This window comes from Ahaetulla prasina, chromosome 2 (genome assembly GCF_028640845.1).
Source record: "Ahaetulla prasina isolate Xishuangbanna chromosome 2, ASM2864084v1, whole genome shotgun sequence".
In the NCBI taxonomy this organism is placed as follows: domain Eukaryota; kingdom Metazoa; phylum Chordata; class Lepidosauria; order Squamata; family Colubridae; genus Ahaetulla; species Ahaetulla prasina.
In genome coordinates, this window is record NC_080540.1 from 130,306,301 (window position 1) to 130,319,009 (window position 12,709).

Consider the following 12,709-nt stretch of genomic DNA (forward strand, 5'->3'; position numbering starts at 1 on the left):
GAACCAGAATAGGTAGAAGGATAATTGATTAAGGTTGTCTTTCCTATGCCACTTTAACCCAAGCTGAAATATATAGACAATTAGATAAAAACCAACCAATCACAAACTCATCTACTGTGTATGAACAGTTCATGGTGTAGCGTGTGAATTGTATGAATCAAATGAATGAGTGGAGTAAATTATTGTTCAATTAATCACGGGGGAAAAGATGTTATGCAAACAAAGCCAGAAGGTACTGGCATAAATCAAGATGAAACAGGAGGCAGATACTTCGTGATGTCGTAGCTAGAAATATGGTGGCAAGTGAAGCATTTTCCACCGCCAACAAAAGAGGCCCGTCTCAAAACATCTGAACACCTGTACACGACGATGCTTAAGAACTGGAGATACAATACAATACAATACAATTCTTTATTGGCCAAGCGTGATTGGACACACAAGGAATATGTCTTTGGTGCATATGCTCTCAGTGTACATAAAAAGAAGACACAAGGGCCCAGAAGAAAAAGAGAAGGAAAACCTCTGCAGATTCTTCATATTTTTAGTACAAAGAAGTGTACACCTATGAAAATAAGCAAGAAACATCACACAGACACATAGAAGTTTAAACTTAGTAAACAGATTTATTTACTAAATCTGCACTACTACTAATCTTCTCATCGGTCCCATCACCCATCTCCTTCCACTTATGACTGTATGACTGTAACTTTGTTGCTTGTATCCTTATGATTTATATTGATATTGTTTCCTGATTGCTTATTTGTACGCTATGAAAGAATTCTATTCTATTCTATTCTAAACCCAACATTAAAACAAAATGGGGGGGGGGAGGATTTTAAGGACCAAAGGGGATAAACATTTATCCATGAGTCCCTCGGAGATATCTTTTTTTGTTTTTTTAAAGACACACTTTGGAAACAGACCGGCCTCTTCTTTTGCGAAGCCTATCTCACAAAACAGCCACTTGAGACTTTCCTGAGCCCTGGAGGGGAATCTCTTGGAAGAGGAGGAGGAGGAGGAGGAGGAGGAGCGGCGAAGGCGGCTCCGCTCCCCTGCTCCAGACACACAGTCTCCCTTACCTGTGCGCACACGCTTCGCACCGGGCCAAGGCCTCTGGTGACACGACACGCCCCCGATCGCCCGCCCTCCTCCTTCTCCTCCTCTATGCTTCACCCCTGAATCCCTTTACTCCCCCCCGCACCCCTCCCGGTGCAAGAGGCAGCGGGAGTTCCGCAAAGCCCTGCCCAGCTCGGCCGGCCGTCCTCGCTTTCGCTTTTCCAATCAGGAGGGGAGAACGGGAGGCTGGGAGGGATTTCCTGCTGAGCGATCCCAGGCGAGGGAAAGGAGGGAGGGAGTCGGAGGGGGAACAAAAAAGAAAAAAAAAGGAAAAGAAAAGAAAAAGGCGGCAGAGGCGGAGGCGAACTCTTGGGCAGAGTTCCCAGGCGCCTCGCAAGCTGACCGGACGGAGTCACCTTCCGCGGGGGGCGACGCTGCCCTGAGGAAGCAGGAGAATGAGAAAGCGGGCGCGGGGGGCGCGGGAGGCGCTGCGCCAGCCTTTCCTCCGCTTAAGTTCTCGGGTTCCGTAGACTTTTGCCCGCGGACTTCCAAACCCTCCCGCTTCCCTTCCTTCCTTCCTTCCTTCCTCCGCGCCCGCCTTCACCTCGCTCCCGGGCATAACTAGCCTTCGGCGCTCGGCAGGTCCGGGACGAGAGCGAGCGGGAGAAGGAAGCCCTCGTTGGCGTTCCGGCGGTCGTCGTGGAAGGCGAGGGGCAGCTCTTTCTCTTCGCCCGGAGGAGGCAGCCAGGAGGAGCGGGGGAGGAAAAAAAGCCACCAGCCGGTGACAGGAACGCTCGCAACTTTGTGTGTGGTGCCTGGGAACGCGTCGAGCCCCCCCCCCCCCCGATGCGGTGAGTTGTGGGAAAGAAAAGCCAAAAGGCTGGAGTTAAATGTGGAGGCTGTGCGCGGAGGGAAAGAAAGGGAGAAATCGGCTCCCAAGTCTCCAATGTTGCCGACCAAGATTTGTTTTTCTTCCCATCCCCGCCCTCGGCGCCCCTTTATTCGCCTTATTTGGGCACTTCTGTGCAGCCGACTCTGGATTTAAAAACTCTCCGATTTTTGCTTTTTCCCCCCCGAAACCGGGCTCCATCCTTCGATTCTGGGCATTTCAAGACGTTTGGTCTGATGGCTGCTGGCTTGGATGTTTTGAGACGAACTTTTCAAAAGATTATATCCGCCAGGCTATATAGTACCGCGCTCTGATGCGCTATATAACGTGCGCTGGTTTACAAAGCTTTTTATCCCGAATAATTCTCGGGTTTGATTTTTCCCTCTACTGCTCTGCTGCCTCTCCTCCTCCTGCATCTCCTCGTCCCGGATAACCCCATCCGCTTTTTTTGCAGCCTCCTTTGACCCATCTAGGTGAGCTGAACTACCACCACTCCCATTATCCCCAGCCCGTTATTGATCATGTTGGCTGGGATCAGTCAGGGTTGCCCTTCAATATCCCTGCAGGGTTTTTTGGGTTGGTGAAATTGTGGGGTTTTTTTTTTTATTTTAAGGAAAAAAGAACTATAGTCTACCTCCAAAGCCTCACCTCTTTTTCTCCTAACTCTGACTTGTAGCATACCTGAAAAATGACACCACTGTTGTGATACAAAAAGTTCCCCAAGTTCTACCAGGTAACCTTTGCTCTAGGCTTTGTTTTCCAGTGGAGATAATGTTTGCCCCTTGTCTCCCTCCTCCAGGGCTTGTATTTTTAATAATTGTTGTTTAGCATCTTTAGTCTATCTCTCACATAATTGAATCCTGGTCCCTCACCCCCAACCAACTTTTGCACTACTTTTGAGAAAGGAAATTATCAGATACTTGAGTTCAGCAGGTAGAGTCCTGAATTTGGTATATTAGATTTCTTAAGCAAGATGGGTGTTTTACACATTCTGACGGGATGGAAATGAACTAGGCTGCTGAAAAAGTAGCCTGAAAAAGATGCCAAAGCGTGCACCAAGTTTAACTCTCTTTCTCCTGGTGAGAACACTGACTGGTAAAGGAGCCCCGTTCTTGTTCATGTGTTGATCTTTATGTACAACAGCAAAGTTAATAAGTTTGCTTTAATACAGGGGATCTCAGACTGAGTAGTAGGTTTCATGCAAAAACTATAACAAAAGCAATTATTTTATTGTACTTTGATTGTAAGAGGCCAGAGATGTGAACAAGGGGTACAGAGATTATTTCAGGTCTAAAACCTACAGAAAATTGAATAATCAGTTGAGGAGAAAGTAGTCAGCCAAAAAACGCACTCTGCCAATGGAAAATCCCTTTGGGGTCTATTAGCAACTCTTGCTTGATTTCTAGAATGAAATGTGCCAGAGCTCATCAGTTGCAGCCCATGAGCCTGGAAATGGGTAGAACAGGCTGGTCTGACTTGCTTAGCAGAGGAATGTATTCTCTTCATGCATATTCTGCAGCTTTTTACTGTTATGTTACTTATAGGAGGACTGATTACCAAAGCCTATTCTGTTTTTTGAGCAGTAACTCTAATTACTTTATTCTAAGAAGGTGCACAATCAGCTTTTTGGAGTCCAGTTTATTTATAACTTATAATGAATATAACCTAAATGCTTAATTTGAAGTGTAATTATGGCTTATGGTTGTGGAAGTTGAGCAAATATGATCCTGTTCATGGTCTCTGGAGAAAAAAGGTTATCTCTGGGGATAACTTTTTCAGATCACATCCGATACTTCTGCTGAGATGGGCTCCATAAGGCAGACTTTGAATCTCAGTGATTGCGTAGGCAAATGCTTGCCATCTGGAACTGTCATTAGTTATAAATTGTAGTTTGTCCAAGGACATCCTTGTAACCACATTGTTCCTGTAAGTCCACCTTATCCATTATCTTCCTCTTCCTCTACTTCCTTCAACCTTGCCAAGTATGACAATGTCCTCCAATCCCCCTTCCGTTCACAGGACATCCCAAAGTATCTGAACTTCCTCATAGATCTAATTATGGTAATTAAAATAGGTTGGAGAAGGGAAAGAGACAAAACTCAGAATATGGATTTTTTTTTTAACAAGCAAGTCACCAAGCACAGGTTATAGCTAGAGATCCAGATTAGTAAACCATAATAATTGTGTCTCAATAATGAAAGAACAAGAGTGATCTATTATGCTCAACAGGGTCATTCTAGACACAGTCTTTGAACAGAGCTGTAATATTTCTTGTATATTATGGTTTTTACATGTTCTAAGTTGATTTTTTTTTAAAAGCAAATGAATAAGATGGTATGTTGCTGTAAAATATTTGTCTATCTGTATGGCAACAAAGTAATAATCCCAGTCTGAATCCAATCCAAAGTGTGTATGTTGATATTGTATTTTTAAATAAGATTCCAAAAGTCCTAATCCATTTAGTATTAATGGTCTGCAGTCACAGCTGCTGTAAGAGATAAATATAAATATAAATATGACTCCTTTACAGCCAGTAGCTAGCTATTCTCAAAAAACATTTTGTCCATTAATGATGCTTTAAGCTAGGTTAGCCCGGTTACCTAGTCCACAGTTTATCTAAAATCTATACCCTATGGAAATTCGCAAATGCTTAAGGTTTTATAGTTTTCAAGGTCATCTTGATCCTGCTTACATTTATACCCACCCCATAGACGACTTGCTGGTTACTTGTTAATACTGGTATGACGGGTTTATAGGTCTGGTGGTCATAGGAACTTTCGTTTTACTGAGTCTACTAAAGGTTATTCTGGGTAGAATTCTGGCACATGAACTGTTATCTGTTATTTTCGGTTGGAGTTAGTAGTGATTGAACTTGATCACTTTTGTCCACAAAGCACTTTGGGTCTATGCAAGTCTATTATAGCCTCAGAGAGCTCTGTGAGTTAGATCTCCCAAGATACAGTTTCTGAGAATTTTGGTCCTGATCCTGGATTTTTTATAATTTACCCATTTTAAGCTTCCTCCTTCATTCATAGACCATTGTACAGGTTTTCCTTGAATAATTACTGTATGCAATTGATTGCTTTTCTCCAAGTATTTGCTTTCTTTTTCCTCCTTACCATTGTGTTTATTTATTTGCTAGATTTACAAGTAATTATTATACTAGGTTTATAGATCAATAATATTGATCTGCAAAACCATTAAATATGTAGTATAGTTCTAATTATGTATCCTGTCTCCCACTTACTTTCATACCTATAACAGCCATGGCTGTTATTGTGGAGTCAAAGTGGACCTCAATGTCTTGTCCAATTCACTTACTAAAAATGAAAATGATCTCTCTAACTTTAGATGTTGGACTTACTGTGTCATGCCATAGCAGATAAAGAATCCTCAGGCCCAAGAGGAGCTTTTAAACTGGATGAATCTACTGTATAAAATAAAATGTAGAATGCTAACAAAACTCACAGACCTGTGCTACGATAACCGCCCACTTTAGAAATCCAGTCCTCACTGTACATAGAATAAGAGACAAGGAAGAAAAGCTGTTTCGATGTAGAGGCTCTAAAAAATGTATGGGCACATGTCAAGGTATTTGGATTACAAAAATGGACGTCATGTCCTGCAACCCCCTTTTTTCCCATTGGTTTCATGTTTCGCTTTATGTGAATTTACTTTATGTGAGATTTTCAGGCAACCTGTACTTGTTTGGAAAGATAGCCGTGCAGATGATAAAGTAGCTCCCACTAGAGAGCCAGATCTTGTTTCACCTGGATGAGCAATTCATTTGTCATCCTGATCATAGCCGAGTGGTTGCTGTGGAGATGGGCAATAGTAACACCAGATAAAGAACCTAGCTCATATACTAAAGCATCGGGTGGTTTTGTCTTCAGGGTCAGTAAATGATGCATGTGGTCTTTGGAGTGTTTAAGATTTCATAAAGGAACACTAAAATATCCAATATGTAAGCCAGCAACACATTCTTATGAGATATGGTCATATTTTTCTCACACGAAAGGGGGCTTGCTTTATCTCTTGAAATCAATTAAACCCGAAGCTGATTTTTATAAATAGCCTAGTTAACTCCAGGCAGAAATTTTCCAATCTGTACATTGTTAATCTGATTTCCAGCAGAAAAGATAACACAAGTTCACCCCATTGTGTGTGGAGTTTTTGTGGTAGGGAAAGTTTGATGTAGCGTCTTCAAAATTCATTTGTAATTTTTGTTTTCTGTTCCTCGCATCATTTTCGTAGCTCAATGTACCTTTCTCTCTTAACTAACTGTACACATGGGGAAGTCATCACATTAATTTGGGAATGTGCCTTATGATGGTAGGGGTGGACTGCTGGGCAATGGCTGTATTGCATTATGACTCAAGATGGTCTCGCTCCCAGGGGTTTAAGGAACTTCTCTGTCATCTTAAACAGGGGTCACCAACCTTCTGGACCTCAGGGACTACGTAATTCATAATTTTAAACCCCACGGACCACTAATATGATCTGCCTAATGACTGGCTGGGTGGGCTTGGCTAGGTGGGCATGTGACTGGGTGGGCATGGCCAACTTGATGTAACTCATGTTGAGGGATGCCTTGCCGGCCTCTACTCGCCCCTCTCCTCCCAGTCACTCCTCGCCTGCCTGCCTGGGCTCCTTAGGGCCTTTAAAAGGAAGCAGTTGTTGGAGCTAATCAGCCACCATGAAAAAGAGTTGGCAAAACAGCTGGCTCAGTTCAAATTGGATCTGACCAAGAAGGAGGCTCAGCAGAAGCACCTCACTGAGGACTACGAACATAGACTTTCCAAGGAGAGGGAAGACCTGCAGGAGTGCAAGGCCAGGTATAGACACCTGCAGGCTCAGCAGGCTGAGATGGTCAGCCAGTTCCAGGCCATGATGCAGTCCCACTGGAATGAGGCCCTCTTTAACACCAATGGCACTTCCCTCCAGCCTTTGTCCAAAGCCCTATGCCAGGAGGCTGAAGCAGACCCCGAGTTGGAATTTCTGCCCCCCTCTGACCCACACAAAATTACCCCGAAGGGGGAGACTCTCTGCAGCAACGCAAACGTTCATTGCACATATCCGGCCCAGGGGCCATAGTCTGAGGACCCCTGATTTAGTGCAATATAAAAAAAAATGCAAATAATTTTTCTGCAGACCACCAAAATCTTCTTGCGGACCACCAGTGATCCACAGACCACCAGTTGGTGATCGCTGATCTTAAATATTCTTCAGTGTGGGACAAGCTAAAGTTTGTTCAAGTAGTAATCCTCAGACCAAGCAACTGGTTCCAAATTTAAAAACTAAACTGAATCACATTATGTTTATATAAATTGTTCCTCAGTTCTTCAATTCTCTTTCCTCTCCTTTCCTGAATCAAGTCTGCTTCAATGCAAAATACACTGTGTGGGTAATCCATCTAAACCTCTTAATGGATGGGTGTGGGTGTAAAAAAAAAAGATGAAACAGTGGTGGGCAAACACAAGGGTGGTATAAAAGGATATCTTCTGGATCCCAGAACAAAATTCAATACCTTTGCAATGATGACATTATAAATCTTGGTGTGGGAGAGCCTTGATCCCCGATAGGCAAGAAGAATGTTCCCACTGGAACATTCAGATTATCCTGTTGCCTCTGAAAGATCAGATGCCATGTCAATAAACTCTGTTCTTCTTTCCCCAACTTGCTACTTTTCAAATATGTTAGATTCCAATGACTTTGACAGTTGTGGATTGTGGGAATTCTCCTCTGGACACCCATATGCTGGTCCAAGGGTCTGGGGTTTTCTTTTTTCTTTTTTGTTTCAGATGTGAAGAATCTCTTAGGGTGAATTGTAAAGATACTGTTTTATCACTTCAGTATTGACAGATGAGGCAAGACGTCTGTCTTTGATTTATCTATCTTATAAGAATAGAATAGAATAGAATAGAATAGAATAGAATAGAATTTTATTGGCCAAGTGTGATTGGACACACAAGGAATTTGTCTTGGTGCATATGCTCTCAGTGTACATAAAAGAAAAGATACGTTCATCAAGGTACAACATTTACAACACAATTGATGATCAATATATCAATATAAATCATAAGGATTGCCAGCAACAAGTTATAGTCATACAGTCATAAGTGGAAGGAGATTGGTGATGGGAACTATGAAACGATTAATAGTAGTGCAGATTCAGTAAATAGTCTGACAGTGTTGAGGGAATTATTTGTTTAGCAGAGTGATGGCCTTCGGGAAAAAACTGTTCTTGTGTCTAATTGTTCTGGTGTGCAGTGCTCTATAGCGTCGTTTTGAGGGTAGGAGTTGAAACAGTTTATGTCCAGGATGCGAGGAAACTGCAAATATTTTCACGGCCCTCGTCTTGATTCGTGCAGTATACAGGTCCGCAATGGAAGGCAAGTTGGTAGCAATTATTTTTTGTGCAGTTCTAATTATCCTCTGAAGTCTGTGTTTTTCTTGTTGGGTTGCAGAACCGAACCAGACAGTTATAGAGGTGCAAATGACAGACTCAATAATTCCTCTGTAGAATTGGATCAGCAGCTCCTTGGGCAGTTTGAGCTTACTGAGTTGGCGCAGAAAGAACATTCTTTGTTGTCCTTTTTAATGATGTTTTGATGTTAGCTGTCCATTTGAGATCTTGCGATATGATAGAACCCAGAAATTTGAAGGTTTCTACTGTTGATACTGTGTTGTCAAGTATTGTGAGAGGTGGAAGTATGGAAGGGTTTTTCCTAAAGTCTACCACCATTTCTACGGTTTTGAGTGTGTTCAGTTCCAGATTGTTTTGATTGCACCACAAGGCTAGTCGTTCGACCTCTCGTCTATATGCGGATTCGTCATTGTCTCGAATGAGACCAATCACTGTTGTGTCATCTGCGAACTTCAGTAGCTTAACAAATGGATCATTGGAGATGCAGTCATTGGTATACAGAGAGAAGAGAAGTGGGGACAGCACACAGCCTTGGGGCGCCCCTGTGCTAATTGTACAGGTATTCGATAAGGGAGCCAAGTTCAGAAGAAAGATTATAAAGAACTCATCAACTCATTAGAACTTTGGAGGAAGTGTGAGGTAATGGAAAGAGGAGCACGTTAATCTTCTAATACTAGAAAAGATTTGTCTTGTTGAATTATTGCAGAGCCTTTTCCCACTTCACATAAAGTCTATGCTTGTCGGTTTGTTCCTCCCAGAGGAGTCCCAAAAGGTGCTTTTTCAAAAGGCAACTGAACTTTGTTTTTCCTTGAAGATGTTTTGCTTCTCATCCAAGAAGTTTGTTCAGTTCTGACTTCTGTCTTCAAGGAAAAACAAAATCCAGTTGCCTTCTGAAAAAAGCGCCTTTGGGACAACCATGACCTGGATGACTGAGAATCTCCATAGACACTCCCAGAGAAAAGGAGATGTTCTTGTGAAGGGGCAAAGAAACAGGTTAATACACAGGAGCCTCAGTCGGTGACTGGTTGGAAAGTTTCAATCAGAAATCTGGGTTAAAATCATAAGTATATCTTCTTGCTTTTGTTCTTCTCTTTTTCCTTTTCTTGACTTTTTTTTAAAAAATTGGAAGAATATAACAGATGGCTAGTACAGATTTAAAACATCAGGCACTGCTAGAGAAACATGAGCAGGCACACAACAAATCTGAAATATCACAAAACTAATAGTGTATACTCAGATTCATTTTTAGAAGCTTATACTACGAAATGTTTTATATCTGTTTGCTAGTCAAAATCTAAGTGTCCCTGCTAAGTTTTATTCTTAACAAAATGCTTGGGTTAACATTATTCACATTCTGCTTATGTGATGCTTAGACGCAGGCTATCTTGCTGCCAGCTGCAAGATTCATTTAGAAAATTTTCAAAACAGATGCAGATAAAATTTAGCCAATGAATTAATAGTCAAGAATGTTTTAGAGGGTCCTGCACTCCTACAATAGCTGTTATGTTTTCTGCTAGAAAATCCAGCATTCATAGTAAAAGTACACTTGGACTGAGCATTCTCAGAATATTTTAAAGTCCTTACTGATGCTTTACTATGCGGGAAGTTTTTGAAGCTTTTGAGGAATTAAAAGAAAGGGCAAAGGCAAAATAAAGTTTTTGAAGTCCTGAATCCATTGGTGAAAAGGCTCATCACCCAGTGGTTCCCTCCAATGAAAAGCAGCAAGGCCAGTGGACTGGAGCTCATGAGTGAACAAGCAATGGCTCACGTTTGTATCCCACCCTGCCAATTATTGGGAAGATGTGTTTTTTCTTCACATTTTTGGATGTTTTCAATGACTGAATTTGCACAATACACTAGACCAAGGAGGGGGGGAGGGATTATGACAGGGTTTTGTGGGGGATGGTGCACACACAGGCAGCACACAGACCAACTCCTGGGTTGCTTGCTGTTGCAACAGTCACATATACAGTAAAGCTTTTTTCCCTTTAAATATCTAAGGGGTGCCTATTATTTAAGCAAAATTGACTGCAAAGGGTTGTTTCCCTTTCACATTCTTATTTGTCAATTACCTTCAGGTTTACCTTTCCTGAAATTATTAGAGCTCTTACCTCTTATTCAATTCTCAGACCAACCACTGCTAATCTGTAGCCGGCTGGGTTTGACCTTGGTTGTTTCCAAAACAATCTGAGTGTGGGAAAGTAGATTTTCCCATCTCTCCATGTTCCTATGCTTCCTCTTGTAGGTGGCTTCACTGAGCAATTGCTGCTGGACTAGATCAACCTGCCATTTTAAACCTATAACACGGATGGTTTTTTTACCCTTCTCTGTTGCCCTTATTAGCCTTGTTTCCTTCATTGTAGGTGGTGTCTGCCACCACCAGGTTCTGCTTTGACTACGGGATTTTCATCTTCATTGTTCCCACCTCCCAATCCTCAGCCATCACTCTATAGGCTGGTGTTGGCTTGATTCTTCAGTGGGATGACTTCTAGTTTCTACTCAAACTTTGTGGTCATTGGCAAGGCAGGTGGCTTGGCTCTGCTCAAGATGGGATGCTTCATTGCTGCTGAGCTTCTTAGTACACAACCTGGATTTGAGCTGCCTAGCTGATGAGCCAGATTGATTTGCCACTGGTGGTGGTCTGGGCTGCTCTTCTGCCGTTACTTCTGCCAAGGCTTAAAGTAGCCCCCTGAGTGAGCTTCTCTGTTGTCCTCAATTAATAATTTCTCCTATTGTCCTGGCTAATTTTAGGCTGCATTGGAGTTGAAGCTATCTCGGTGGATAGCCAATCAACTTCTTTCTCTCGCTGACTAAGCCTGCAGAAAATTGGCTTCCCTAATTGCAGTGAAAGGATCACCCAGCTGAGGTCTTCCTCAGTCCCTCTCTTTTTGGTGAGGGAGGAAGGGGCCCCATTCACCTGGATCAGGCTTTAGCTCTTTGCTGCCCTGGCAATATCTCTCATTGCTCCCATTGTTGATCCTGCTGGCCAAACTTCCCAATGCTTTTCTAGGTGTTTTCTCAGCCTGAAAACCTGGATATCGCTAGTCTGCTAAAAGGTACTCCCAATTGAAAGTTCTCATGAGCGGCCAACCCACATTTTTTTGCTGGCCAGTCTGCCAGCCAAGTCTCCTAGCCCGTTCCCAACTTCCATTGACTGATCTGCCAGCTGATTTTACTAGGTCTTCTGACTTTCCTCCCGAATACTCCTGTGTTGGCCAATCTACCAGCTAAATTCTTTTCACCATTGTAATTTGGTCTGATCTATGTCATCGGCATCCTCCCTTCTGGGTCTTTCCCTTTTTTCCTAGTTCTGGATCTCTCTACACAATTTGAGTTCTTTGACCCTTTCAGTGCTTTTGGAGCACCTACTAGCTCAAGAAGCAGAATCTTTGGTAGTCCTTCCCCTGCCCACCACTGCTATGTCCAGCCAGTCAGCCTATTTGTCTGTGTTGCTTTAAAGCCAGCTGATTTCCTCTTGACCCGCACTTAAGCATGAACATGAACATAGGCATATGTATATGCAATACAAACCACTTCATTTGAGATGAAGGACCTAGGTGTTTGCAATCAGCTAGCCCTCCAGCCTATTGTGGGCATAAAGTTATTAGTCTCAAGAGTGAACCATGCCATTCACTTTATGCCATTACTCAGTTTTATTTGCTTGAGTATAACCTACTCAGGAAAACAGTAATTATGTTTTATTAAACTGCGTTTAGAGTTGGCATGTTTTCTGAATCAAGCTAATGAGTTAGCAAACTGGATGACAACAACAACAACAAAAATAACAACAACTTGTATGCTGCAAGCTCTCAACAACTCTGGCTTACTTAAATAATGAGTACGCGGAAGGGATAAGCTGAGGGAGGTTAGAAAAAGTCTGCTGGAGACTTTGCCCTGTTCAAAGTTGAAACACATACAATAAATTATTATGAGGACTATTCACCCTATATCAAAGGTGCCTGGCAAATAATACCTAAGATCTTATCTTGGGACAGGTGAACAAAAAAAATATTTATGGAACCTGTTTTTCGTGCGAGTGTTCAACCACAGGAGGTGCATAACAATTGTGTAGTGAGTATTTTTAAATATGTAGATTGCTTTCTTTACTCTCCTAGGTACTACAGTAAATTCCTTAAGTTCCTGAAAACAAAAGAAGGCCGTGAAAGTTACAAACAGGTGCCAGGTTTTTCCTTGCTTAACTTTTTATATGCTTCATAGTAAGGGATTAATTTGGCAAATCTTGTGGGGTTTTCATTTTCTGAGCATCTTGCTGCTGTGGTCGTCCTCTTTTTTGGCCACTTTCTGTGCCGGGCTAAGGAATGATCAGATCCTAGTTA

At 42.4% G+C, this 12,709-nt stretch overlaps 1 protein-coding gene across 1 annotated transcript in view; it reads left to right on the plus strand.

The window, feature by feature from the left end:
- The first annotated feature begins 1,320 nt into the window (after positions 1-1,320).
- Positions 1,321-12,709, plus strand: part of CASKIN2 (CASK interacting protein 2) — a 137,204-nt gene continuing 125,815 nt past the window's right edge. The window contains exon 1 of the mRNA XM_058174017.1: positions 1,321-1,907. The gene's annotated coding sequence lies outside the window, so the exon portion shown is untranslated. The remainder of the gene's footprint in view (positions 1,908-12,709) is intronic.